The sequence below is a fragment of the Canis lupus genome, chromosome X, assembly GCF_011100685.1.
Source record: "Canis lupus familiaris isolate Mischka breed German Shepherd chromosome X, alternate assembly UU_Cfam_GSD_1.0, whole genome shotgun sequence".
In the NCBI taxonomy this organism is placed as follows: domain Eukaryota; kingdom Metazoa; phylum Chordata; class Mammalia; order Carnivora; family Canidae; genus Canis; species Canis lupus.
Window position 1 is genome coordinate 118295853 of NC_049260.1, and position 26478 is coordinate 118322330.

The window sequence follows — 26478 nt, forward strand, 5'->3', positions numbered from 1 at the left end:
TACACAGCAGCCGGAGGCGTCTTTCTCACATGAAAGTCTGATCATGCTGCCCCTCACTTAGAATCCTTAAAAGACTCCCCATCACCCCCAGGATAAAGTCCAAAAAGCCTTAGTGTGACTTGATAAAGTCTGGATGACCTGGGCCAGCTGTCCTCTCCCTTCTCATTCAACCAGTCACCAACTCCCCTAGAGCTTCGTGAATCAACCCAGGGGCTCAAATCTCTCAATCTCTCTCTCTCTCTCTCTCTCTCTCTCTCTCTCTCTCTCTCTCTCACACACACACACACACACATACACACACATTGTCCTTAATTTTCTCCTTTCCATAATCATTCCTATCCAATCCATCAAGCAGCCCTATCAACACTACCTCCAATTCGGATCCAGAGCCTGTCTCCTCCCCCCACCCCATTGCCACTGTCTCCAGCCTAGTCCAAGCCCCTATCATCTCCCCCACCCCTGCCTGCATGTTAACATATTAAGGACTGAGAAATCTCTGGAAAGGGAAAGCAGTTTATGGTTAACCCATATACAGTTGACGATGGCTTTTGCTGAACAGCTGTGATCATTCATTCAGCAACTATTTATCGGGTGCTACGTTGTGCTGTGAACTGTCTAGGTGTCGAAAATATGTCACCGAAGACACAAAGTCCTTTATGTCTTGCACAGGATGCACTCACATACCCAGGACATGGGTAGTAAGTGTGAAAGACAGGAGGATGCCTGGAGTATAGATGGACTTTGACGGTGACCAAAGGGAAGGCAGCGTGAAGTGGCACATGCTCCTCAGAATGAAATGTTGGCGTTCCAGGAAATGCCATTCATGTGTTCAGAAAAAGCTCCCTGGAGGACAAATGCCTAACCCAAGAAACTCCTTGTTCCAGCTGAGTCTCTCGGGCATCCTAGCTCTGGCCACCCCACCTCCCCAGCTGCCCTGATGTGCTCACACGTGCTCCCCTCGGGCCATACCAACCATGTTCCATTTTTCCCAAACTACCTTGTGACTTCCTTTGCCCACATGGTTCTCTCCACCCGAAACGCTGTCTCTGAGTCTTCGCCTGGCAAAATTAGACTGGTGGTTGTGTCCTTCACCTTCCTCCTGGCAGTTAGCACAAGGCCTTGGCTCTGAACATAACTGTTGGCTTGAACTGTCCCACTTCTCCCTCCACCTAGTTCATGCCTCCCTTCCCGCAGCCACACCATGGCCCCCAGCTTTCAGGGGAGAAAGCTAAGCTGCCCCAGAAGGTTGCCTAGGCCAACAGGCTGTCATGTCCCATTTGAACACAGAATGACGTCTTAAGGCCTCCAGCCAGGTGCAGCCCCAGATCTCCTTTGGAGGGAGTCCCATGTGAGGCATGGGAAGCTCCGAGCTGTGCTGTCTCCTCCCCTCCATGAGTCCTGAGAGTCAAGGGCCCAGCCCAAAGGCACACATCTGAATCTTGGGTCCTCGCCACTCATTCCTGGGTCACTGCAGAGGGATACGTGAGACCAATGGAGGTCTTTCCCCAGCCAAAGAAGTCAGTGGCCAATAAAGGGCTGATGTCAAGAGAGGAGTTAGGGGACCACCGATGGGCAAAGCAGAGAGCCGATCCCCAGTGAAGATTTCTGGGAACTTGTTAGGACCCAGTTAGTCTGAGGGCAGGGGTGGAAAAATGAAGGTCTCCCTCATATGGAAGACATTAAGATTGTAACACAGGAAGTTCATGGTGGGAAGGATATTAAAAAGCACACACTTGTACTAATTTGGAAACAGTCAATTGGAAGAATGTGCGGGACCGGGGCAGGTCTGCCAGTGCTCTCTGGCCTAGAAAGCTGGGGGCATATTTCTCAATTGATCAAATTCCTATGGGCGTCAGGCAGACTTCTGCCCCTGCGCCATCAAACAGCAGCCCGAATTCCAAATGCACCGAAGCATTTATGGCTCTGCTTTTTTTTTAATTAATTATTTTTTGTATATGTTTTTATTGGAGTTCGATTTGTATGGTTCTGCATTAACATTTTAAAGTCCACTGGGATGTCCGTGTCTCTCTAATTAGAAAATTCCCATTGTCGAGGGTGCCAGGCTCTGGCCTGGTAGAACCATTAAAAATCTTTCCATTGTAGTGGCCTGCAGGCACCTGCATAGCAGGAATGACCGGGTTCCTTGGCTCGTCCATGCGGGACATTGACCAACCTATCTGGTCTGTTGTGCATGACAATGGCCATTACAGAGTGTGCACGACACATGTAAATTCAGGCCAGACAGGATTAAATGAACCGTGCTGGCACAGGGTAAAGCCCTTTCTGTTACTGAGTGGGTTCCACTCAGAGGCATGTGTCCACACAGACAGCTTCACGGAACTTCCTGAGCCGGGCTGGGGTGGTGGCAGCAGCCAGGACAATGCACATTGGCCTCTGAATTGGATCATTGCTATGGAGCCACGAAAAACCCATCGTTTGTGGTTTCTCGTTCTGTAACAGTCCTTCCCCAGGGGATCTGTGGCTCAGCCTGGCCAACCGGCAGAAGCCAGGGGCATGAGCCTGGACAGCTGGCCCCACAAGCAGGAGCAGCACTTCGGAAGGAACTGGGCCTTCGAGTACAATCTCACGGTTTAGTTCCACCCACACCTGGCTTCATGTGGGACTGAACTGCTCTTCCTGACTTCCCAGGCCCCCATCTTCTCTGAAACTCTCTGGGGTCTTATCCGCTCGTGCCTTCATGAGCTCAGTAGTCACTGGACACCTGCTGTGTGCCAGGCACCCCACTGGGCATGGGAGATATGAAAATGAATGCCCTAGGCTCCCCTCCTCAAGGGAAGACAGACGAGAGGCTCACACAAAACCTGTGTGCAGTGGCCTGTGGTTGTTACCGTGGACCTAGCCACATGCCTCATTCCTTCCTCTCCATTAGTAGACCTCAAGCTTTTGGGTCTCGGGGCCCTTTTATATTCCTAAAAATGATTGCTTGTATTTATGTGGGTTATGTCTATCCTCATCTATCACATTAGAAATGAAAACTGAGAGTTTTAAACAACATTAATGTGTTCATTCACCTTAAAATAAAATCAACCCAGTACCTGGGTACATCAAGAATATATTGTTAGAGAAGAGTAACTCTGTTTTCCAAAATAAAAACAATTTAGTGAGAAGGGTTGCACTACTTTACATATGTGCAAAATTTTTAGTATTGTATTAATGAAAGGTTGAATCTCCTACAATATGTTATTAGACTTGATGGCATATGAAGAAAATGCATGTAAACATGCATTTGGAAAAGGGAAATCTATTTTAATAGGCTTTTCAGGGAATGGAGGCTCTTCTTCGGTACAACGTGAGACTCAACAAGAGGAAGTTTATTAAAAGGTTAGTAATAAAGATTTAAAAACCATATCAGGGACACCTGGGTGGCTCAGCGGTTTGGCACCTGCCTTTGGCCCAGGGCGTGATCCTGGAGTTGCCAGATCGAGTCCCACGTCGGGTTCTCCGCAAGGAGCCTGCTTCTCCCTCTGCCTGTGTCTCTGCCTCTCTCTCTCTCTGTGTCTCTCATGAATGAATAAATAAAAAAATTTTTTTTAAAAAAGAAAGAAAACCATATCAATGGGGACACATGAATGGCTCAGTCAGTTAAGCAACTGCCTTGACTCGAGTCATGATCTTAGGGTTGTGGGATCTAGTTTTGGTGTCAGGGTCCCCACTCAGTGGTCGCTATCTCTGTCTCAAATAAATAAATAAATAAATAAATAAATAAATAAATAAATAAATAAAGTTTTTAAAAAACAATATCAATGAACATTTTCTACTCTGCTATGTTAAAAGCCAGTGGTCTGTCTTTCCCCTTGAATGGATCTTTTAAGCAGTCATGATTTGGTAACACTGTGCATTTGTTATTTGGAAAATACTGGTACCCTGAGTTATGTCAATCTTCCAGATGACAACACCGCCTTTCATTATGCAATACCCCAAAGTCACATTTCTTAATATTACCACCTGTCTGATGGGAAGTCTTTGAGTATTGGGAAGCTGTCAAACTCATAGCAGTGGATTCAAGCTGTCCAAAATAGTAATTTTTGCCTGAAAGCTCAACTTTTATTGCTAGGAAAGAAAAATACCTGTCAATTGTTTTCCTTGAAGTGATGGGCTCACCTTGTTCCTTCTCAAGAAAATCCCTACCAAATGCCCAACTCGCAATGACCATAGTTTGTCCCGCATTCTTTCAATTAAAAATGGAATTTCTTTGCAAAAAGAAAGTCAACCAGTTCAGATCAGAACTCAGTTGCACAAGTGATTTCCTTTGAGGCAACCGTGGTGCCGCGATATGTAATAAAAGCTTTACACAAAAATTAAAAAAAAAAAAAAAGGGATCCCTGGGTGGCGCAGCGGTTTGGCGCCAGCCTTTGGCCCAGGGCGCGATCTTCGAGACCCGGGATTGAATCCCACGTCGGGCTCCCGCTGCATGGAGCCTGCTTCTCCCTCTGCCTGTGTCTCTGCCTCTCTCTCTCTCTGTGTGTGTGACTATCATAAATAAATAAAAAATTAAAAAATTAAAAAATAAATGCTTTACACACAGCTCCCACTTTGTTGTACCGAATGTTAAAAAGTTAGATGTGCCAGGGCTGAGCTTTAATAAAATTAGTATTTGTTTTTCTACTTTATCAAAGACTTTCTTAAGTGAAACTGGCAATCTTTTCCCCCCTTTTTGCTAACTACAAGTGTAAGAGTGAAAAAGACATAGACTTGGGATTCCTATGGGTCCATGGACCACACTTCAAGAATCACTGTTCTGTTTCATTTTCATGCTACTCCCTTTAAAATGGGTGACTCACCTCCCCCCCCAGTAACTCCAAATGGTAGGACCTGAGTTGTCATGTGTGCAGACTTTGTCAGGACAGGATTCTGCTTGTTGCTGTGCCCCTCTTGCCTATCACAGTGTCTCATGTGCTATTTGCAGACTAGATAAATGAACAAGTGGATGAGTTGCTCAGAGCGCAGTGGGACACAGGGCACTAGGAAAGGTCCAGCCAGAGGTGGTTGCCCTGCTCCCTAGCTACTTCTCTACCATACTCGTTTCTGCATATGGAAGGCTGGACCACACCTCTTGTGGAAGAGTGGGGCTTCCAGCACCAGGTGGGCAGAGGCTACATTCACAGAGCCTTTTCTGCAGGGAGTGTTTGCAGTGGTCCAAAAATCGCTAAATGGGAACTTGGTTGAGGGGGGGCTGGGGAATAAGAAATCCATTCTTTTTCATGCAAAGACCATTTCATTTTTCATCTTAAAATGCCAATGATGCTGGCCTAATGACATCTGACTCACAGAGGTGGCACCAGGAGGCCCCTGGGGAGACAAGGCTATGCCTAATGAGTGGGTTGCAGTGACCCAGGATGGAGCTCAGCAAACAGCTCTCCTGAGCCACTCTACAGAGAGCCTTACACAGGAGAGCCACGTTTGAAAAATAAATTTCCCATTTAAAAGGTAGCTCCCAGGGAAGCCCAGATGGCTCAGCGGTTTTGTGCCACCTTCAGTCCAGGGCGTGATCCTGGAGTCCCGGGATCGAGTCCCACATTGGGTTCCTTGCATGGAGCCTGCTTCTCCCTCTGCCTGTGTCTCTGCCCACCCCCCTCTCTCTTTCTCTGTCTCTCATGAATAAATAAAATTTTTAAATAAATAAAAGGTAGCTCCCAGAGATCACAAAAAAAGCAAGAACTGTGTGCAGGAGTGATGACAACCCACAGGGAGGTTTCTTTCTGTTCTGAGCTGCACAGATAGTGAATGCATGGGTCACAGCTGCTGGTGTAGGTGACCCTTCTGTCTCATTCGTGGTGGCTCAGCATAGCGCCTGACCAATAGTGGATCCCTGTCTATATAAACAATTTAATGAAACTCTATATGACAAAACTCATGGTCTCATGTGACATATAGGGACTTGTTGCCTAAGATTTAGCATGACAGGGAGAAAGGAGGGATTTCCCTGTTTGTTTCTTGCCCCATCAGTGTGTGTAAAGGTTCATGTAGGATTCAGGCGCCATGTCTTCCTGTTCAGGTCCAGAAACTGCCTTTTCATGTTCCTTATTGTCCAATGAACTGTGCATAGATATTTTCATATCTCCCCATGGAGAGGAAAGGGAAGTATTGGTGTTGCTCACATGCCCTGGCTCTTCAAAACCTGCTGCTATTGGAGGAACCTAGATCTTGGCTCTGCAGGCCCCTGGCGCCATGAACTTCATACTGGCTATACCATTACTTGGGACACTGCCATTATCCATTGGGCCACTTGTGGGCAGCAGCTACCAACTGACAGACATTGTTACTGTGCTTCGTTGATGATGACCCCAAACATAAGCCTTCCCCAAAGTATGCAGGAACATGTGAATGACAAGTTGTTTTCTGGTCATATTCAATGGACTGTAAGGCATTTTATAGCATGAATGTAGAACACCACATCTTCCCACCATGTCCTCTCTTGAGCTCCCCAGGATGTCGCCACAGCGTTTCCTAAGTGGGCTCTCTCCATGTTGACTTCACCCTTGCATTCCATACACTGCCACCAGAAGGAAGGAGGGGTGAGGGGTCCACTGGCAAACCATGAAAATGAAGAGTGGTCCCTTTCATGTAAGAAATGAACATAACATCACCATGTGGTTGAAAGCAAAAGAGGACATTTATCAGAAGGGCCCCTGGAGGAAGGAGGCAACAGTTGCCTCTGTATGATATGACTTCTTGACAAGTGGCACAGACCCACAGAACGGATGGTGTTCTGGGTGTTGATGACAGGGGGACACACCAGCTAAAGGATTCCTGCTACTAACCTCCACCTTCAGGTGCTGTAGTCTCGGGGGAGGGGGCATGGCTAGAACACAGATGGCCAAAGGGCCAATGTACAGGCCCACACAGGTAACTCAGGCCTTAGACATGACTCCTGGAGCATCTTGGGACATCAGGTTGAACCCACGATCAGGAGTGAGGCACCACAGGAAGATAGTTGGAGAGTACCCAGAGAAGAGAAATGGGGACTGGGAACTCTGTGGGTTCCTAGCCAGTCTCGGGGTGCCCTACTCAATTAGCACTGCCAGTCTGGCTAGTCACCGTCACTGAAAAGGGACTTAGAAATTTTCAAGGAAGGCTTTTATAGTGATCAGGACCCATGGTGGACCAAGTCCAGGCCTGGGACATCATGCCTGGGTGACATTGCTGGCCCTGGCTGGTCCCAAGCACCAGAGGGGGTCTTGGAAAATTTTAGAAGGCATTCCAAATGAGGAAATCTTCTCCTGAGCAATGGGGACTGGGACAGATGGCTTGTTTGTTCATGTCTGAGTGAAGTAGCACCATGAGAAGCTATACTTCCAAGCTCTCCTTAAATCTAGGAAGTTGGGGCACCTGGGTGGCTCAGTGGTTGAGCATCTGCCTTTGGCTCAGGCCGTCATGATCCTGGGGCCCTGGGATCGAGTCCCACATTGGACTCCCTGCAGAAAGCCTGCTTCTCCCTCTGCCTATTTCTCTGCCTCTCTCTCTCTCTCTCTCTCTCTCTCTCTCTGTGTGTCTCTCATGAATAAATAAATAAAATCTTTAAAAAAAGATCTAGGTGAAATTATAACACTAATCCCTACCAATGGAATAAGTAGAACCAAAGTGTGCTGCTTCTGGACCAAGCTAGTTAAAGAACAAGTGTGACTTTTCCAGCCTTTATTGCCACTTCTTTTGACTGGAAGCAGATTTCTCTGAGGTCTTGGTGGTAGTAGAGCCACGAGATGGAAGGACTAGGCCCCAGAGTCCCCATGTGGAGGAAAGGTTGCCACCCAGCAATGTCCACAGTGCACTGCTACCTGAATGAGAAACCAGCTTTGATTGTATTAAGCTCCTGACATTGGGTTCAGTTTATTTGTTAATGAACCAGTGTCATCCAAATTATATGGCCCAAGTTTATGTTGGCTTACAATTAGAATGAGGCTGCACAGTATTAAAGCTCTCCAAATGTGTTTGCTGGCATTCCAGTCTCCAGCAACCTCGTTAAGGCTGACATAGCTTGTGACTCAGTGGGACTGCAGTAGGTGAGGATACCAAATGCCTAGAGGTCACAGCTCAGGAAAGAAGGATCAGCAAGAGGGACAGGTCTGTAGCATTTTGGCATTTCTAGATGCACTCTGCAAAACTGACTGCTCTTCTAGGTTCTGATGAGTGAGTCTAAGCCCTCCACAAAATTTCCCCCAATCTCCAGAAGCCATTTTAGAAACAGGGAATCTAGGACAATGGTGGTTAACTCTGGGGCCGAAATAGATGGAGAAAGGTACTGAGGTTGATCTGTGTTCCCTGAATTTATTAGGCAAAGCTTTGATGGACTACATGGTTTCCTGGCCCTTTAGAGTCTCCATTTTTCCGTGAAATATAGCATATAGAACACTAATAATGGATGATATTGATTTAATGGGGGACTTTCACGAGGAACAGATTTTTATGAGATGCAACAGTACTTATTTGAAACATATTGACATTTTTAGTGGTTGACAGCATACATGCTGAGCAGTTTCCAGATTTGCAGGATGCAGTCTTGTAATAGGAAAAAAGACAATGAAAATCATTAAGAATTCTAAATTAAATTGGGAATCTTTTAAGAACTGTAAAGTTTTAGTCAGAAAGTAGCTGTCAAGCGGGCCCCAGGTATTAACTCTGGGATTTCTGGTCACAGCCATCATGCCTTAGAAAACAATAGAAAGGACAATTCATTCCTAGCTGTTTTAACACAGGAACTCATCTCAATAGAAAATGTCTTGGCTTGACTCCAACCCTGGGAGTTTCTAGCAAGTGCGATCACTTATTTTGTGGTTACCCAGCTATCAGAGCCCAAGAAACACTGAAGAGCTAAGTGATGGAGTTATATGAGCGAGACGAAGAGATAGAGGCAGTGTGAAAAGCAACATCTTTATCATCAACTGGGTTGTCAGCTTCTAAATATATCATGAGTCTCTTGGGGCTGGAATATTGTCAGCTCCTCATCTTTGTACATCCCTCCAAGCTATCACACAGTAAGCCTAACTCAATGATGTGCACATAGTAGGAATCAAAGGTCACTTATTCATAGACTCACTCATTCATTAAATGCATATTCCCTGAGGCCTGCTCTGTGCTAGGCCCTGGGGATACAGGAAGAGACAACAAGGCCTGACCCTAAGCCTCTAATTTCACAGTACAGCAGGGGAGATCTACATGTAGGTCACCACAATATAGAATAGAAGCATGCTGTTGTAGAATAATATTTAATGGCATGTGGAAATGTTCAAGATATAGCAGATTAGAAAAAAGGATAGATAACACTGCTTCCCTGTCATACAAAAAATAATTATGCAAGCACCTTTTGCGAAGACAAAATTGGAACTGTCTGCTCAGGATTGCATTGTAGATTCATACTTTGAGCCCTGTCCTGTCACATCACCCTTTCCCTTTCCCTTCCCATTCTTCAGACCCACACTGTTGTGAAATGAAATGTGGGGAGAAAATGTCTCTAAAAATGGAGCCACACTCCAAAACAAAATATCATCTCTGGACTTAAAATGGTACAGAAAAGCAACATAGCAAGCAGGGATGAAGTGTCCAGTAAGGTCTGTAGGGTACTGATTTGGAAAGCAAGAGGTGTCTGAGAGTTCAGTATCTGATGGGTAATGCAACACAGAAATACACTACACAATATGGAAAAAGAGGTAAGGCTTACTGCTCAAAATGATGGGTGGGAATAGGACTCCTCCACCAAAAAAGAACCTGAAATATCTCAGCACATGGAAGGAAGCAGACCAGAGTGCTCAGCCTGGCCTTGGGCCAAGGTGTGGATAGTCTTATGGTCAGATCTGTGACAGTCCCAGTACTGTAAAGGAGGAGGGAACCCTACGCTGGATTGGGGACTCAGGAGGCTGGACGAAGGCAAGTGCAAAACCATAAGTATGTTTATAATCCTCAAAGAGAAAAAGGAAAGAATAACTAATGAAATAAACCATACATTATGAAAACATACATGTAGAAGGAAAACAACTAGAAGCTTGAAATACTGGAAATTCCACATACATATATGGAATACACATATGTACATATACATATAGAGCAAAAGAGAGAGATGGAGAGAGAGAGACAGAGACAGAGAGACACTGGGATTGAGAGAGAGACTGAAACAAAAACTCAATAGATGGGAGTCAAAGAACAAATTAGTAAACTGGAAAACTCTTCTACAAATCAGCACAAGAGACAGAGATACTAAAAAGTACGTGAAAGTGTATGAATAAAAGTGTAAGAAAAACATTGAGACATAAAGGACAGATTTAGAAATGCCAACATACATGTCTTAAGAGTTACAGAAGTAGGGATCCCTGGGTGGCGCAGCGGTTTGGCGCCTGCCTTTGGCCCGGGGCACGATCCTGGAGACCGGGGATCGAATCCCACGTCGGGCTCCCGGTGCATGGAGCCTGCTTCTCCCTCTGCCTGTGTCTCTGCCTCTCTCTCTCTCTCTGTGACTATCATAAATAAATAAAAATTTAAAAATTAAAAAAAAAAAGAGTTACAGAAGTAAAGAAATAGCAGAAAATATTTGAAGAGTTAGTGGCTGAGAACTTTCCAGAACTAAAGAAAAATATCAAAGTACGTCAAATCAATTTCACATGGATTACTGATAGAAATATTAAAGATTATTTCTTTTTTTTAAATTTTTATTTATTTATGATAGTCACAGAGAGAGACAGAGAGGCAGAGACACAGGCAGAGGGAGAAGCAGGCTCCATGCACCAGGAGCCCAACGTGGGATTCGATCCCGGGTCTCCAGGATCGCGCCCTGGGCCAAAGGCAGGCGCCAAACTGCTGTGCCACCCAGGGATCCCTGATAGAAATATTAAAAGAAAAACAGTAGAGCTTGTTAAAAAATAATAGAATAACACAAGGGAACATATGTATGACCTTAGTGTAGGCAAAGATGTATTAAACAAAAGAAAAAAAAATCATGAACCCTAAAGGTAAATTTTCAAAATGAACTACATTAGAAGAACTTCTATTCATCCAAAGATACAATTAAGAACTTGGGAAACACAAGAAACAAAGTAGAAAGTATATCTGCGAAAAATATAAGTGATAAACAACTTGTGTACAGCATTTTGAAAGAATTCCTGCAATTCAAGAAGAAAAAGACATTACTAGAAAAACAGGAAATGACTCAATCAGACATTTCATAAGACAATTGTCAACAAGCATAGTAGAGGTACTCAGTGTGGGGAGTCATCAGGGAAATTCAAATTAAAACCACACACATTACCACACTTGCCCAACTGGTTAAAAAAAAGGATTCACAACAGTATCACATGTTGGTGAGCATGCAAAACAACCAGAACTCTCTGACACTAGTAGGGGGGAGTAGACATTGGCACAGCTATACTGGAAAGCTGTCGGTATCTGCTAAAGCTGAATATATGCATACTTTATGGTCCAACAATTATATTCTTAGGTAAATCTAATAGAAAAGTATATATGGTGCACCAAAAGCCATGCACCAGAATGTTCTCAGCAGCACTATTTTTAAAGCCTTAAACAGAAAAAAAAAGCCCAAATGTCCATCAACAGGACAGACCAATAAATTATGCTATAAGAATGGTCTGCCTCCACATACAACAACATGAATGGGTCTCACAAATGGTATTGAACAGGTGCATCCAGACACATGTCAGTAGATACCATATTATTCCAGGGATATAAACTGTGAAAAGTGGGCAAATCAGTCTAGGATGGTAGAAGAAGCTAAAATGGTGGTCACCTTTGAGGAGGGGAGTGTGGAAAGTGACCAGGAGCGTGCGAGACCACAGCTTCTGGGGGCTAGAAATGCTGTACTTGGTGATCTAGATGATGCTCACATGGATGTATTCACTTTATGAAAAGTCTTCAAACCACACTTTTAGGATCTGTGCACATTTCTGTAAGTAGAAATTTATAATGATCAAAAGACTTCTACAATCTCCAGGATGGATATACTGCTAATGAAACAAATCAAGATAAGAAAAAGGTTTGTATGCTTTCATTTTATCTTTAAGTAAGCTCTACACCCAATGTGGGGCTCGAACTCATGACGCAGAGATCAAGAGTCATGTGCTTCACCAACTGAACCAGGTAGGTGCCCTTATATGCTCTCATCTATCTAAAAAGGGGAAGGAGATGAATACACACAAACACACACACACACACACACACACACACACACACACACACACAGTCTTTGCTACACCCTCCTCAAAAAAAGGGATAGCCATAATATTTTTTAAAGGGCCTCTTATAGGGAAAGAGGGGACACAGGATGACAGTAAAGGGGGGAAATCCATACCTTTTTGAGTATATCGGGATTGTATATCAAACTTTGGAATGATATAAACGTTCTGCATAATTATAATGCAGAATTAAATGAAAATGTAAACAAGAGCCATTCCTACAAACTGAAAATGATATTAAACAAATTAAAAGAACTGTTGTTCATTGAGTTGGTGGCAGAACCATACAGAAAGGAATTATTCCTCATGGCAGGGATTTGACTGTTCATCCCTAGCAGGATACACTTTAGGGAGGAAAAAGCCAACAAAACAACAACAAAACCAAACAAACCAAACTCAAACCCCCAGAACAACAAAGCAAAACAAACAAGCAAAAACAATCTTTAAATTATTTTCAGTAATTACATTGGTAACTTAAAAAACAGTTTTGTTGTTCTGAATATATGGAAGTGTGTTAATGCCATTAGCAATTAGGATTCTCTGCACAAGAGAAAAGAAATATCGGGAAAATATTTCAGATATTTCAAATCTACAATCCTGATTTTGAATTGGAAGTATGAATTTAAATTCATAATGTATTTGGGTCTTGATTTGAACAAACCAAGTATAAAACGTTAATAGACAATTCGAAAATGAATTTGACCCATGACTGAATGTTTGATAATATTAAGGAATTATCATTTTAAATGTGAAATAGTCTATAAGCTTTTTAAAATGTGCTTAAGATCAGCATAGGGAAGAGAGACAATGGTATTATAATAGGGTTGTATGGTGACAGATGGTAGCTACACTTGTGGTGAGCACAGCATAACTTATAGGGAAGTTGAATCACTATGTTGCACACCTGAAACTAATGTAACATTGTGTGTCTACTATACTCAAATAAAAAAATATTTTTCGAGTGTGCTTAAAATGCCAAGCAGGATAAATGAAACCAAATCTTGGCTCTGTGTATCTATACACATAATAAATCTCATGTTCTCATATGGAGGAAAAAAAGAAAATCTTATACACTACCATAAAGGCAGTATATTGCTGCATATGAATTACCCTCCAAGCTTAGTGGCTTAAAACAACAAGTCTTATCTCACAGTTTCAGTGGACCAGGAATGTAAGTGCGGCTTAGCTGGCTAACTCTGCCTCAAGATCTCTCACAAACTTCAGCCAAGGCATCGGTTGGGACCTCAGTGTCATCTAAAGGTTAAGCCCAGAGAGGATCTGCCTCTGCACTCACTTATGTGAGCTTCATGGGGTTCAGTTTCTCACTAGTTATTGGACCAGGTCCCAGCTCTTTCCTAGCTACTGGATGGAGGGGCTTCCTCGGAGCCTTGCCACGTATGCCTCTCCTTAGGGAAGCTCACCACCTGGCAGCCGACTTCATCAGAGCAGGAAAGAAGGAGAGGAACAGAGGCCATCCAAGATGGAAGCCAGATCTTTTCTGTAACCCAGTCTTGGAAGTAACATCTTATTACTTTTGTTATATTCTATTCATCAGAAGAAAGTCACTAGGCTCAGCCCACACTGAAAGGCAGGGGCCTACAAGAGGGGACACACACCAGTAGCTAGAGATCACAAAGCATCATTCATTTTAGATGTAGCCTACCACTGGCTATACCTGATAAAGCAACAAAAATTAGATTGGCAGGTTTTTCATCAGCAATAATGGATCCTCAAAGATAATGAGAGACTATCTCCGAAATGCTACAGGAAAATAGCCACCAGTCTAGAATTTTATTTCAGGCTAAGTCTGGTAGAATAAAAGAGGTGTTTCTTCAAAAGTCAATGAAAAGTAATTTTAAAAAAAGACCATAGCTCTGGAGTAAACAATATTATTCAATATATCTAGAATCCTATATCAAGATAAAGTGGTATGGCATTTAAGACTAAAAGATAAAACATGTTTTTCTGTACATAAAATAAGAGACCTTACTAGGATATCCTTTGGTGGCATGAAGAAAAGTGATCTGAGAAATGACATTAAACCTGTCCCATCAGGGGAGAAAGGAAGCTAAAACAGATGTCCTGAAGAGAGGACTTCACCATGACCAAAGAAGAGATCACTATGTTAGGGCGGTCACATGACTTGCACCTGGCACAAGGCAGGGCTTCTCCCTTCCTCATTCCCTTCTTGGAATGGGCCTTTGGGAAGTCATAGGAAAGAGTTGGAGGCCATTGATATAAAATCTCACTGAAATTATTCCATAAACGATGGTACATATCAGCCAGAGAGAGTTTTGCTGCCTTATAGATATTTCACTTTGAGCTTCCCCTCCCCCTCCATCAAGGGGAAAACATGAAGGAATCAACATTTTCTGACTGAGAGGCCTATGGAGAGGCCAGAGGAGGGAAAAACTGAGGACAGCCAGTCAAGACAATGTATTTTTAGATTTAGGAAAAGAAAAACAGGGCAAAACAAGACAAGGAAAGACAGTAAAGGTATTGTTCCAAATGCTGACAAAGGTTATCTCTAGGAAATGTGACTAGGGATGATTTTTCCTTTTATGTATATTTTCTTAAGTTTCTAAGGGAATAATACATGTGTTTGTAATAATACAAAAAACTGTCTCTTCAAAATTGAAAGGATTAAATTACAAAAACAACCTTTATCTTCCCAGCGTCCTGAGGGTTTGTCATAGCGTATTGGGGGTAGGGTCGCTGAACATGGTTAACAGAAATAGTATAAACTTGTCTCATCCCAGTCCCCCAACCGCCAATCAGTTTCAGGTACCAGATGGCATACACCGTCCTGTGGGAGTCATTGGTGCTGCTCACCCAATGTTTCTGGCTATCTTCTAGGGCACGTGATGGGATTGTACTTCTCTATCCTTCTTTGAAGTTACGCTCAGTTGCGGGACTTGATTTGCCCACAAGCTCTGAGTGCAAGTGACACTGTCACCTTTGGGTGCCGTTTGCGGAGTCACCCTCCTTTTATTGAGGTAATGAGGAGATTGCACGCTGAAGTGGAACCTCCAAGGGCTGGAAGACTCTGAAGGGCTGCCATGAGTGGTCCCGGTCCCCTCTGCTGACCCTTGCTGGATGCATAGCAGGTGCAAAACAAAAACAGACTTTCATTGCATTGCGCCACTCCGATTTGGGAGTTGTTTGTTATTGCAGCCATTCAGCGATCCTCTTGAGAGATTGGTCCAGCTGATATTCTACTGCTATTAGGGTTTCTCATTTTTCTGCTGACAAATTTAAGAACCAAATGAATGGAGCAAAAATAGGTCTCCCCTAATATCTTTCAAATGATAGGCTTAAAATCACCTGATGGCTTCACCTTAAACTTTGAACACTTCACGCTTAGGAGATTTGCTCCAATAATGGCCAGGGCTTCGGAAGGATCTGTTCCTATTATTTACTCACAAAATGTCTCCAGTGCTCACAGAGAGAAAAAAATCTCAGGATTGCTGCACATCAAGGCCTTCTTTTCCTCCACACAAATGGCTAATTGCCTTGGAATCCCAGAGGCAGTGCAAGGCAGAAGGGAGAGGAAGAATAAAAGAAAATTGCTTTAAATGGGCTAAATATACCTATGAAGAAAAAAAAAAAGCAAATTCTCCTACAAGGCAAGTGCATCAATTAAACCTTTCAATGGGGAGATCTTACTTATGCTCTCGGCATTAGTCTGGAATATATATTATGGAACTCTATTTACTCCTCTAATTAATATAAATGAGCGGTTACCATAGCAATTATTGCATTATATGATGCACATAAAACTCTGGCTATGCTTAGAGCTAGGGTCAACATTTTAAATCACTCTTGACTCATCATGAATCAAATGTCCCTTTCTGGATATTCCGATGCACGAAGGTTGAGCATTTATTAGTAATAATGGAATGTAGAATTAATGTAGCACATTGTATCTTCAAAGTGCTTGAACTGTATTAACTAGCTAACCTCCACAGGATCTCCTTTGTGTCTGTCTCACCCATCTTTCCAATGGGCAACCAAGAGGAGGCCTGCTGACAGGAGGTCCCTGGGGGGCCATTCCCAGAAAGAATAACATTTTGGAACTTAGAAATCCAAGGTCTAGTATGTTATTTGTCATAGGAATGATAGAAGAGAATTTGTCATAGGAATGATAGAAGAGAGAAGATTTGACATCAAACAAGAGTCTGAGGAAATGTGAGGAGCCCGGGGTTGCCAGGTAGGAGCACTGTGGTGGAGAGGGGAGAGGAAGTATTGGGGGACGGTGTTTGGCCTAGAACATAGCCTGATGGCCTTGGGCAGGTCGGCAGTGGGGTGGGAGTGGCACACAGCCTGGACCCACTTGTGCAGTCAGGGCCAGCTCATGGGTGTGAAGCCAGGGTGTCTGCCCAGGGTTTGAGCTCAGATGGGCTGTGGACTTGGTTTATTTATTTATTTTGTAAATATTTTATTTATTTATTCATGAAAGACATAGAGAGAGAGGCAGAGACACAGGCAGAGGGAGAAGCAGGCTCCATGCAGGGAGCCCAATGTAGGACTTGATCCCGGGACTCCAGGATCACGTCCCGGGCTGAAGGCAGGTGCTAAACTGCTGAGGGATTCCCCTCTGTGCTTGGTTTAATGCTCTGTGCTCACTCTGAAATTCTAAACGATGTTATCTCTGACTTTATGTTTTGTAGGCAAAGTCTGCTGGGACAGTAAAGCTGGTAGCCTTACCTTACTCCCCACCTCCCTCACCTCCCCGAGAGGGTCCTTGGCTATCTGCTCCCCAACCCTGCTACTCCTGAGAACCACCTTGCCTCACACTCCACAGCTCTCTGTCCCCACAGGGACCCAGGTATAGGCAGACTTAGGCACATGTGTGCTGTGGAGCGTCAGGACAGGACCCTGCCCCAGGCTGGCAGCATCACCACACATTCAGAAACTAGACAGAGGTAAGCCTCATACCCACCCTGATCCTCTCTGCATGGGGGCAGGGGTCTCCTACATGCTATGGGTTGGGGTGGTGGTGGGGTGGTGGGAAAGAGAAGTGCCTGGCTTGACTTCCCTGCCCTCAAGCCCTCAAGCAAAGCACCGTGTGGCCATCTGGAAGCTGGTGGGCCTCATAGGGCCTCCTGGGCACCTTTGAGGGTTGAAGGCAAGTATCTCTGTGCTCAAGTGAATGTGACATTGAACAGCAAATAAAAATCACCAAGATAGGTCCAGAGAGAGATGGCGGAAGAAAGGAAAAAGGTTTCATATTTTTGTAACTTTGAGAAACCCTTCCCTGACTTTTGAACAAGTGGCCTCTTGCTAATTTTGTGCTGGCTCTCATGAATTATGGAGCCGGCCTGTCCTTACTACCCTTGTAACTTGGGTGTTTGGGGTCCAAGTTACTTAACTTTTCTATGTCTCAGTTTTCTCATCTGTAAAATGGGCCATCTGGGATTCAACTATATGAAAATGCCATTTTTATAAATCAGAAATGGTCAAATCTTCTAATTTTGTATGATTCAACTTAATATCACCTTCCTCATAGGAGTCCAGTGGTGATTCAATGACCCAGCACGGGAAACGGATTGAGAAGGGGGCCCAGCTCATAATAAGCACCCAAAAGATGTTCAGTACTTGGCTTTTATTCATAGTGGTGATGCTATTAGGAGGACACGAATCTTCTTTTTATACAAACCTGAGGCCCCTAGAAAGTAGGTGCCACAGCCAGAAGGTGATAGGCCGCCTTGCTTTGCTTCCATGGGCTGTTCTGAGAAAGCACTAGGCTCTACACATCCTGGTACAATGTTGGCCGAAGGAAGTGTGTCCTGAGCTGATGAGTGTCTTGTCTCTGTGGCTGACCCTGAGTTTGAGATCCGGCCTGCATGTCATGCTTTGAAGCACACAGTCACATGGTGTTCTCATTGTGTCTAAAACGAGAGGAATATCTCCAAACGGACAGTTGGCATGCAATGTCTCCAATGCAGTTGGCATGTTTGCATTTATTCAGGGTGGGAGGCAGCTTTGCCAGAGAGGTATTGTCTCAGGAGAATGAGTGTTTTCCTTGAGTTCGACCCAGTTTTCCAAGGACAGACACATCTCAAGATTTGTCCTCTCTGATGGCTTGCTTCTTGGAGGACTCGACAGGATTATAACTTCAATTGATTTCTTTTTATTAGCTGAGGATGAACTGCAAAAGGGTAAAGGTTCATTTTGGATAAATCCTCAAAAGTTCGAGAAAGCTCCCAAGACTCCTGCTGAACTTTCTTAATCTCTCTACAGCTTTGCGTTCTGTGCAATTATCCATATTTGTGAAGGGTAAACTACTCTTGCCTTCATCTCTGTCACTGCCGATGGCCTGCTGGTCCCAGAAGCCCCACCACCCTGGTCTCTGCCGGTCTACACAAGGTCGCCACTGTCTGGGAAGACACAGGGCAGCTCCTCCCCAAGGATGCCAGGCCTGAGAGTGGACACCGTTCAAGTCACGGAGCTGGAAGGCAGGGGCCAGTGAGGGAAAAAAAACCCTGAAATTAAGGAGATTTAAAGAACGAAAGGCCTTTGGAAGACGAATGTGGTACTAAATTTTCCTGGTACGACCTGAGTGATGGTCACCATTTCTCTTATTTACGAAGCAGTGAACAAAAATGTCTTTCCCGCTCTCCTTTCTGAGAATTTCCTGACACAGCCATGCCAGCAGGCTTGCTGAGGGATTTTGAGACGTGGTTTCTCATCCAGCCTCAGTCCTAAGGCAATGTTGTCTCTGACAAGCAAGATGAGACAGGAGGGAAAGTGACTTTGAAATGCTCCATGCCACATTCCATCCTCTCACATGAGGCAATAGCAAGGGTTGGAAAATTCACTGCAGTGTCTGAGGGGCCTGGGTCCTCATCCCAGCTCTGCTGGTCTCTAGCTTTGGGCCTGGTAACAAGGCTTCTCTTCTCTGAACCTTGATGTCTCTGGCTGGAAAACGAGGGGCAGGTCAGCCAGAGGGCCTTACAGGCCAGTCCTGCCACCATAGGATTAAATAATTTCAAATAAAGTTTGATCCAGAAACTAGCATTGATAGCTCCGACCACGTTAAGGAAATTACTACCTTCCTTAATAGAAAATAAAATTTATAGCCTTCAAGGATGGCAATCTCTGCTGTGGACTGAATATTTGTATCCTTGCCCTCCATTCATATGTTGAAGCCCTAATCCTTCATGTAATGCTATTTAGAGGGGAAGCCTTTGGGAGATAATTAGGTCATGAGGGTGGAACTCTCATGATGGGATTAGTGCCCTTATAAGAAGAGACACTAAAGTGATGGTGTCTCTCTTTTTCCTGTGAAAATACAAGATGGTGGCCATCTATGAACCAAGAAGAGGGCTCTCACCATAACCCAGCCATGATCTTGGACTTCTAGCTTCCAGCTTCCAGAAATAAATGTCTGTTGCTTAAGCCCATCCAGTTCTATGTTATTTTTGTTATAGCAACCTGAGCTAAGACAATAGTCCTTCTAGAGGGAGGCTCTTCAAGTGAGGAAGTTGACCCTCCAAGCTATATTTTATACCCTAAGCTGAAGTCAAGAGCCCCACTCATCATATGGCCTGCCTCTTCACTGATTCCTGACTTTGCTCACAGCCGGCCATATTGCAGGTTGATAGTGGGCATGTCGGGGGGTGGTTGTGATGGGAGGTGGGGTGGCAGTTGGTCTACCCTGTTATCCATCATTCTAGGGGGGTGGACATAGGACACTACCCTTTATCACTCATAATGTAAAAGAAGCATGGCTGGAGCATTTAAATAAAACTTTACAGGACTTTACTACAGGGTCAGGAATAACAACTGGAAAATTGACTATGTAATCTAGGAATCTAAATAATTGTCTTGAAAGCTTTATTTTATTCTCTAAAGAATGCCTTGGCCCTGTCCCATCCTAGCTCCTGGCCTACCTACAGTCTCTACAAGAGCAATCCTGGCAAGCACCCAAGAATACTAGCTCAGAGATGTGCACTCCCTGGATGGTATACTCAAAAAAAGTCAGTTTAAAGAGAAGTCGGGTCACTTTACATTCTCTTGCCCTCCTCAAGGTCATCTACCTAGTTATAATTCCCTAAGAATCCACCTTTCTAGGGATAGACCAGGGCAGAGCACAGCTACCAGGGACTACCCAGACAACTTGAACCCAATTGCAATGTAACACAGCCACGCCAAGAGCTAACATGTGGGAGCACCTATCATGCCCCAGAGAGGCATCTGAACAATTTCTCATATGCTAACCAACTTACTTCTCCCAACAAGGCTATGGGATTGATACTATTATACTAATTTAACAGATGAGAAAATTGAGATCCAGAGAGGGGAAGTAGCTTGCCTGAAGTCACAGAGCAAATTATAACAAAGCTAGGATTCAAACCCAGGCAATCGGACCCCAGAGACCACACACTGCATTGTGACACTGTGCTGTGCACAGTGGGAACAGCACGGGGCTGAACATGCCCTGAGACAAGCTAGAAAGATCAGTCCTCAGACGTGGAAAAAAATAACGGCAATATAATGCCATAGGGCACGGATAGGATGGTTACTGCCTGCTGCTGGAGGGTTCATAGAAGGCATCAGAGAGGAAGAGACCTGGAGGCTTAAAGCTTAAAACAAGCAACTACTAGGCCTTTCCTCCCAAGCGAGCACACCAAGTCTCCCAGGTGCACTGTTGCTGTGCATACAGAGAGTATATTGTTCCTCGTTGTGTTGGTGAAATTCTAAAAGATAGGCCACATTTGATATGTAAAGGAGACATTAGATATGTTAAGAGATTACTGCAGAGCCAAAAGATAGGTGTTGGTGAGGATGTAGAGAAACTGGAATCCCCGTTGCGGGAAGGGAAGATGATACAGCCATCGTGGGAAAAAAACAGTATGGTTACTCAAAACATTAAACATAGAATTTACCCTACGATCTAGCAATTACATTTCCGGGTATATTTCCAAAAACAATGGAATCAAGATCCCAAAGAGATATTTGCACACTAGCAATGTTATTTAAACTACACAGAGGTCGAAGCAACCCAAGTGTGCACCAGCTAATGAATGGATAAACAAAATGTGGTCTGTACGTACAGGGTGATGTTATTCAGCCTTAAAAAAAGGGACATTGTGTCACATGGTACAACATGGATGAATCTTGAGGACATTAGGCTCAGTGAAAGAAGCCAGGCACGAGAGGACAATATTGTACGTTTCCACTTACAGGAGGAAGTCACGTTCTCGGAGAGAGAAAGAAGGGTGATACCAGGGGTTGCAGGGAGGGGAAATAGGCAGTTGTCCCACGCCGGGAATAGAGCTTCAGCTTTGCAAGATGAAAGAGTTCTGGAGATCGGTTGCAAACAATGTGAATATACTGAACAGTACTGAACTGTATACCTTGACATGGTAAAAGATGGTGAATTTTATGTTATCTGTTTCTTACCACAATTATTAAAAAGCCTACATATACACTATGGCGGTTGTGTCCTATGCCAGGATGTGTTACCATCCTGCCCAAATACAAACCCACAATTTCGAAGTGATGTCCGCTGATTCCTAATGGATCTTTGTTCACACTGATGCTACCTTGATTTCTAAGCATAGCATGAAATGGCAGCCAGATGCACCTGGAATCCATGAATGAATCCCACTTTGGCCCTTTTGTTTCTAAAAGCCTTTTCCCCCATATTAGTACATTATTAACAACAAACATGCCAACTGCTTAATTGAGAAGACATAGCCACAGCATAATGATCGATGTGTTCAATAACCATAATGGTATTTATCCTGCACAAGATAAAGATCATCAGAGTCTTGTAAAAGGCCTCAAACATGGAAGCTATTGTCTTCCCATTTAAATTGAAAAGAGGAGTCCATGATTGGTGCTGCATGTTAAACAAAAAAAGCCCTTGAAAGGCAGAGAGTAGCCTCATGGAGTAAAGACTGGGACTTCCCACCCCCCCTACCCCGGGCTTGGCTACAGCAAACCTTGATCCTTACCAGTGTCTAGTCAAGCAGTCTTTGGGATGAATGGGGCTGGGCGAAGTTTCTTCAGTACTCAGCAGAGGAGGGCTTCATTCTGCCCTTCTGAGGGGCCGATCTGACAGTCACCACATGCACTTTGGAGTGGAGTCTTGATGGATCTTCTGCTGGAGCTCCCGTTCTCAGCAAGGGCACAGTCCTGTTGGGAAAGACAGTAATGTGCAATGTTTGAGAGTATGGTTTCTGGAGTCTTAAGCCCTAGATTCAAATTCTAGCCCTTCTGCTTCCTGGCAATATATCGGAAGACATTTTCATCTAAATGTGTTATTTTCTCCCGTATTTCAACGTCCCTCTTTGTAAAATATGAGAATCACAGTAGTGGGCTCGCAGAGGTGTGAGAATGAATGTGTCGGATAATAAACATAAAGCTCTTAGCATGGTACACCCTTAATACATTATTCCTATTTTTATTGCCTTTTTAAGATGGTGCTTCCTAAAAGGGAATGCCCAGTGGACTTCCTGAAGTATTTTTGTGGCTTAGATTTCCTGGAAGAGGAAAAGTGTCTTCAGAAATCACTGCACTTGGATATGGTTCAGTCAGACAACAGGTGGATCCCGGGGACTCAAGGGGCTCTATCCCACTACTGCCCAGGAGCACTGCTGTCTCTTCCCCTTCATCTGTCCATGAGTCATGCTGTACTTAGTAGGCCTCTATTAGTGTGGCTGAAAGGAGATGTCTAAGCAAGCACCCGCACGGCTCAGAACAGAGATCTCTGCTGCATCAGCTGAACCTTCAAGCCATTGTAGCTCTTCATCACCTCCATGGCAGGTGCCAAGTTTCTTGGCTTGGAGCCAGTAGTAGAAAGACCAGAAAGGCAAGGTCTCCCTCCTACAGACAGTGCAGGTATTTCTTAGTCAGCCTTAAATAGCCAGACCACCAAAGAAGAGACGCCTTCCTTAGCTGCTAGAGCTTAGTCCCTTCTCAAAGGATTATGAGGGCTTCCCCAGACCAGTTGGACAGTTATTTGACAGCCATGAAAGCAGGATGTTGGCAACCAGCACACCCACTGGCCAACATTGGTGGGCTCTGAGCTGCACCCAGCAGAAACCAGGTCTTCACAGATCTTACACACCTCACTCTCATTCTGAAAGCATGTATCACTCGCCAGACATACTTCTAAGCACTTGACGTGTATTTGCTTAAGTGATGCTCATAGACAACTCCTGTGAAGTAGATGCTTACGCGAGTCAGGGCTGTCAGCTGCTTACTTCCTCAAAGGGACCAAACAACACCACTGCAGGAGATTCTCCTGGGAGGTCGCCTTCCCAGTCCAAAGAGCATGCCCTCTGCTTGCAGTAAGTTGCAGAATAAACATTATTTTTGAAATGAGTTATGGACAGGATCTGAAGCCCTGGCACCTGGTGTACATCCCAGAATACAATGTACTATGAAGATGGTATGTGTGGGGTAGGTGAGTAAATGAATGAATGAATGAAGCCTGTTAATGTTTTTTCAGCACAGATTTATGTTAAATGGTCCTCGCTATGGTCTGCATGTCAGTGTCCTCCCCAAATTCTTATGGTGAAATCCTAACTCCCAGAGTGAAGGCATTAGGAGATGGGGCCTCTGGGAGGTGCTTTCATCATGCAAGTGGAACCTCATGAATGGGAGTAGTGTTCTTCTAAAAGGGGCTCCACAGAGATCCCTCTCCTCTTCCACCATACAGGGATATAACAAAAAGTCAGTTGTCTGTACCTCAGAAGCAGGCTCTCAGCAGAACACAACCATTCTGGCCCCCTGATCTTGGACTTCTAGCCTCCAGGACCATGAGAAATAAGTTTCTACTGTTTCTTAAGCCACCCAGAGTGTGGCTTGTTGTGATAGTAGCCTGAACGGACTAAGCCAACCCAATAGCTAAATAAACAAAGAAAGCAGAGAATAAGAAGAGACTTTTCACTTCTACTTTGCAGGACCCAGAGTTCAGGACACAGAAACCTAATTCTGTTGGTTCCCAAACTTCCTCTGGGCACTGAGATGGAAATGAGAAAAGACTTAAGGACTCAGGAACAGAGGGGCGCGACGCTTGGAGCAGCTACATAATTTCTACACAGGACAGTGGCACAGGAAGTTGGATGTTGCCTCTCAAGGCAGACTTGGTCCCGGCCCACTCTGTTCCCTGAGCTACTGAACATGAAGTTAGGAGATGGACGCTGGCCTCCCAGAGACTTGCATCTGGCCAAAACCGCACTGAAAGGCTTGTCTTTGTGCTGTTTTCAGGGGAACTCCTGAGGTCCCCAGCCCTGCATTATGAGCTTCAGATGATCTAGGTAACGCAGATTTGTCATCCTTCATCCAGTGCTTCAGTCTGATCCCCAGGAAAGCGCTTTGAATCCTGGTCTCAGTAAACATCTTCCCTCTAATCTGTAAGCTATTTATCAAATATGAATGTGCTTTTTGAAATGAGTAACTCATTTCCCTGGTGTTTTTGTTCCAAAAATAATTGGAAGTGACAATACAAAGAATTACACATGGAGTTGAATCATCATAGAATAAATATAAAGTTGGAAGTGCCCTTGGAGGCCAGCTCTCTTGTGCAGCTTCCTCTCCAAGGAGGTGTGGGGACTTCTATAGGCAGATCTGTGTTCCATTATTGATTAGCTTTTAGACTCTTGTTACATATTAGATTAGGATGGCTCTCTGGATAGAGAATGAATAGTCCAACTACACATACAAACATCTTACAAAAGAGCTTCCAATGTGATTTAAAAAAAAAAAAAAAGGAAACCATATTGGGACAAAATTGGAGAAAATGACAGAGTCCATTAAGCCCATGCTCTAGGTGACTATATGCATATTCTGTTCTTTTCAGAATGAAGCTCAAGATCACTTTTACCAGATTTGGCACAGAAGCATGTGTGCGTGCATGTACTTGGATGTATGAGTGTCTGTACACATGTATATACATCAACCACTTTGGGCAGCAATTTGAAACTAAAGCATTAGAAGACATTCTGAAGGCATAAATGAAATATAAGACTATTCCCTAAGATTAAGCCATTAAAACTCTAAAATTCATGTTCAGAAGAGGTTCTGAGGGACGCCTGGGTGGCTCAGTGGTTGAGCACCTGCCTTGGGCTCAGGGCATGATCCCGGGATCCTGGGATGGAGTCCTGCATCAGGCTTCTGGCATGGGGCCTGTTTCTCCCTCTGCCTGTGTCTCTGCCTCTCTCTTTCTGTGTCTCTCATGAATAAGTAAATAAAATCTTTAAAAAAATAAAGAAGAGGTTCTGAGCTCAAATATCCTGAATGTAGCCAAAAACATTTGGCAGCTCACTCTTAACTTCTGCTTCCTCTCCCTCTCCTGCTCTCTCTCAATTTTCCTCTCGTTAGTGGATTTGCCACAGAAACTGCAGGGGTGAGACACCAGTGAGCCTTGGAAAGTTGTGCTGGTTCTAATGGTCCAGTGCCAAAACAACCAACTGGATGTGGGCCTGTTGATTTGCAGCACTCCTTAGGCATGGTCCCAACTGCAAAATCCTGGTTGCTAGACTGAACCCCACTTTACTCATTCTAGAATTTATTTCTGCTGGTTAAAGAGGCATGGACAATGCTGTCTTATTTGTCCTCAAATTGACAAAATAACCTTCCTAACCACACACTTATCGATCAGTCTCTGAGCCCATGTAGGTTTGTATTGCTGCTATAGCAAATTACAATAATTTAGTGGCTTCAAACAACACAAATTTATTACCTTATTGTTCCAGAGGTTAGAAGTCAGACATGGGTCTCACTGGGCTAAAGATCAAGGGTGTTAGCAGGGCTGAGTTCCTTTCCAGAGGCTCCAGGGGAGAATCAGTTTCTTTATTCTTTCAGGCTTCTAGAGGCTATCTGCATTGCTTGACTTATGGTCCATTGCTCCATCTTCAAAGTCAACAATGTCACATCTCTCTGACTCGTCTTCCATCATGACATCTTCTTCTGACTATAGCCAAGAAACTTTCTCTGCTTTTAAAAATCATGTCCCTTTAGCCATATGAGGTAACATATTCACAGGTTCTGGATTTAAGACATAGATATCTATGTTGTTTTTCTTGGTATCAGTCATGCTAGAAGAACCTCCTCACTACTAATGGATCTGAAAAGAACAACAGGGCTTACACCACCCAAGAAACTCAGGGAAGAGCCTCTTGACCATCATGGTGGTCACTGAGATGCTCATTGGCCAAGGCCTAACAACAAGGCTTATCTACTCAGCTCTGATGGATGGGCTGCCATAGTTAGGGGGTATGTGTCATGGGGTCTATGACACAACTTGGTCCCTTCAAAGCCCCTCCTT

General features: G+C 44.2%; 1 long non-coding RNA gene across 1 annotated transcript; it reads right to left on the reverse strand.

Moving 5' to 3' along the window:
• Nucleotides 1–17835: 17835 nt before the first annotated feature.
• Nucleotides 17836–26197, reverse strand: LOC111094925. The gene is made up of 3 exons (XR_005386029.1): nt 25894–26197; nt 22160–22340; nt 17836–18345 (listed from the first exon to the last, which is right to left on the reverse strand). It is a non-coding gene; the product is annotated as an uncharacterized LOC111094925 (long non-coding RNA).
• Between the last annotated feature and the right edge of the window lie 281 nt (nt 26198–26478).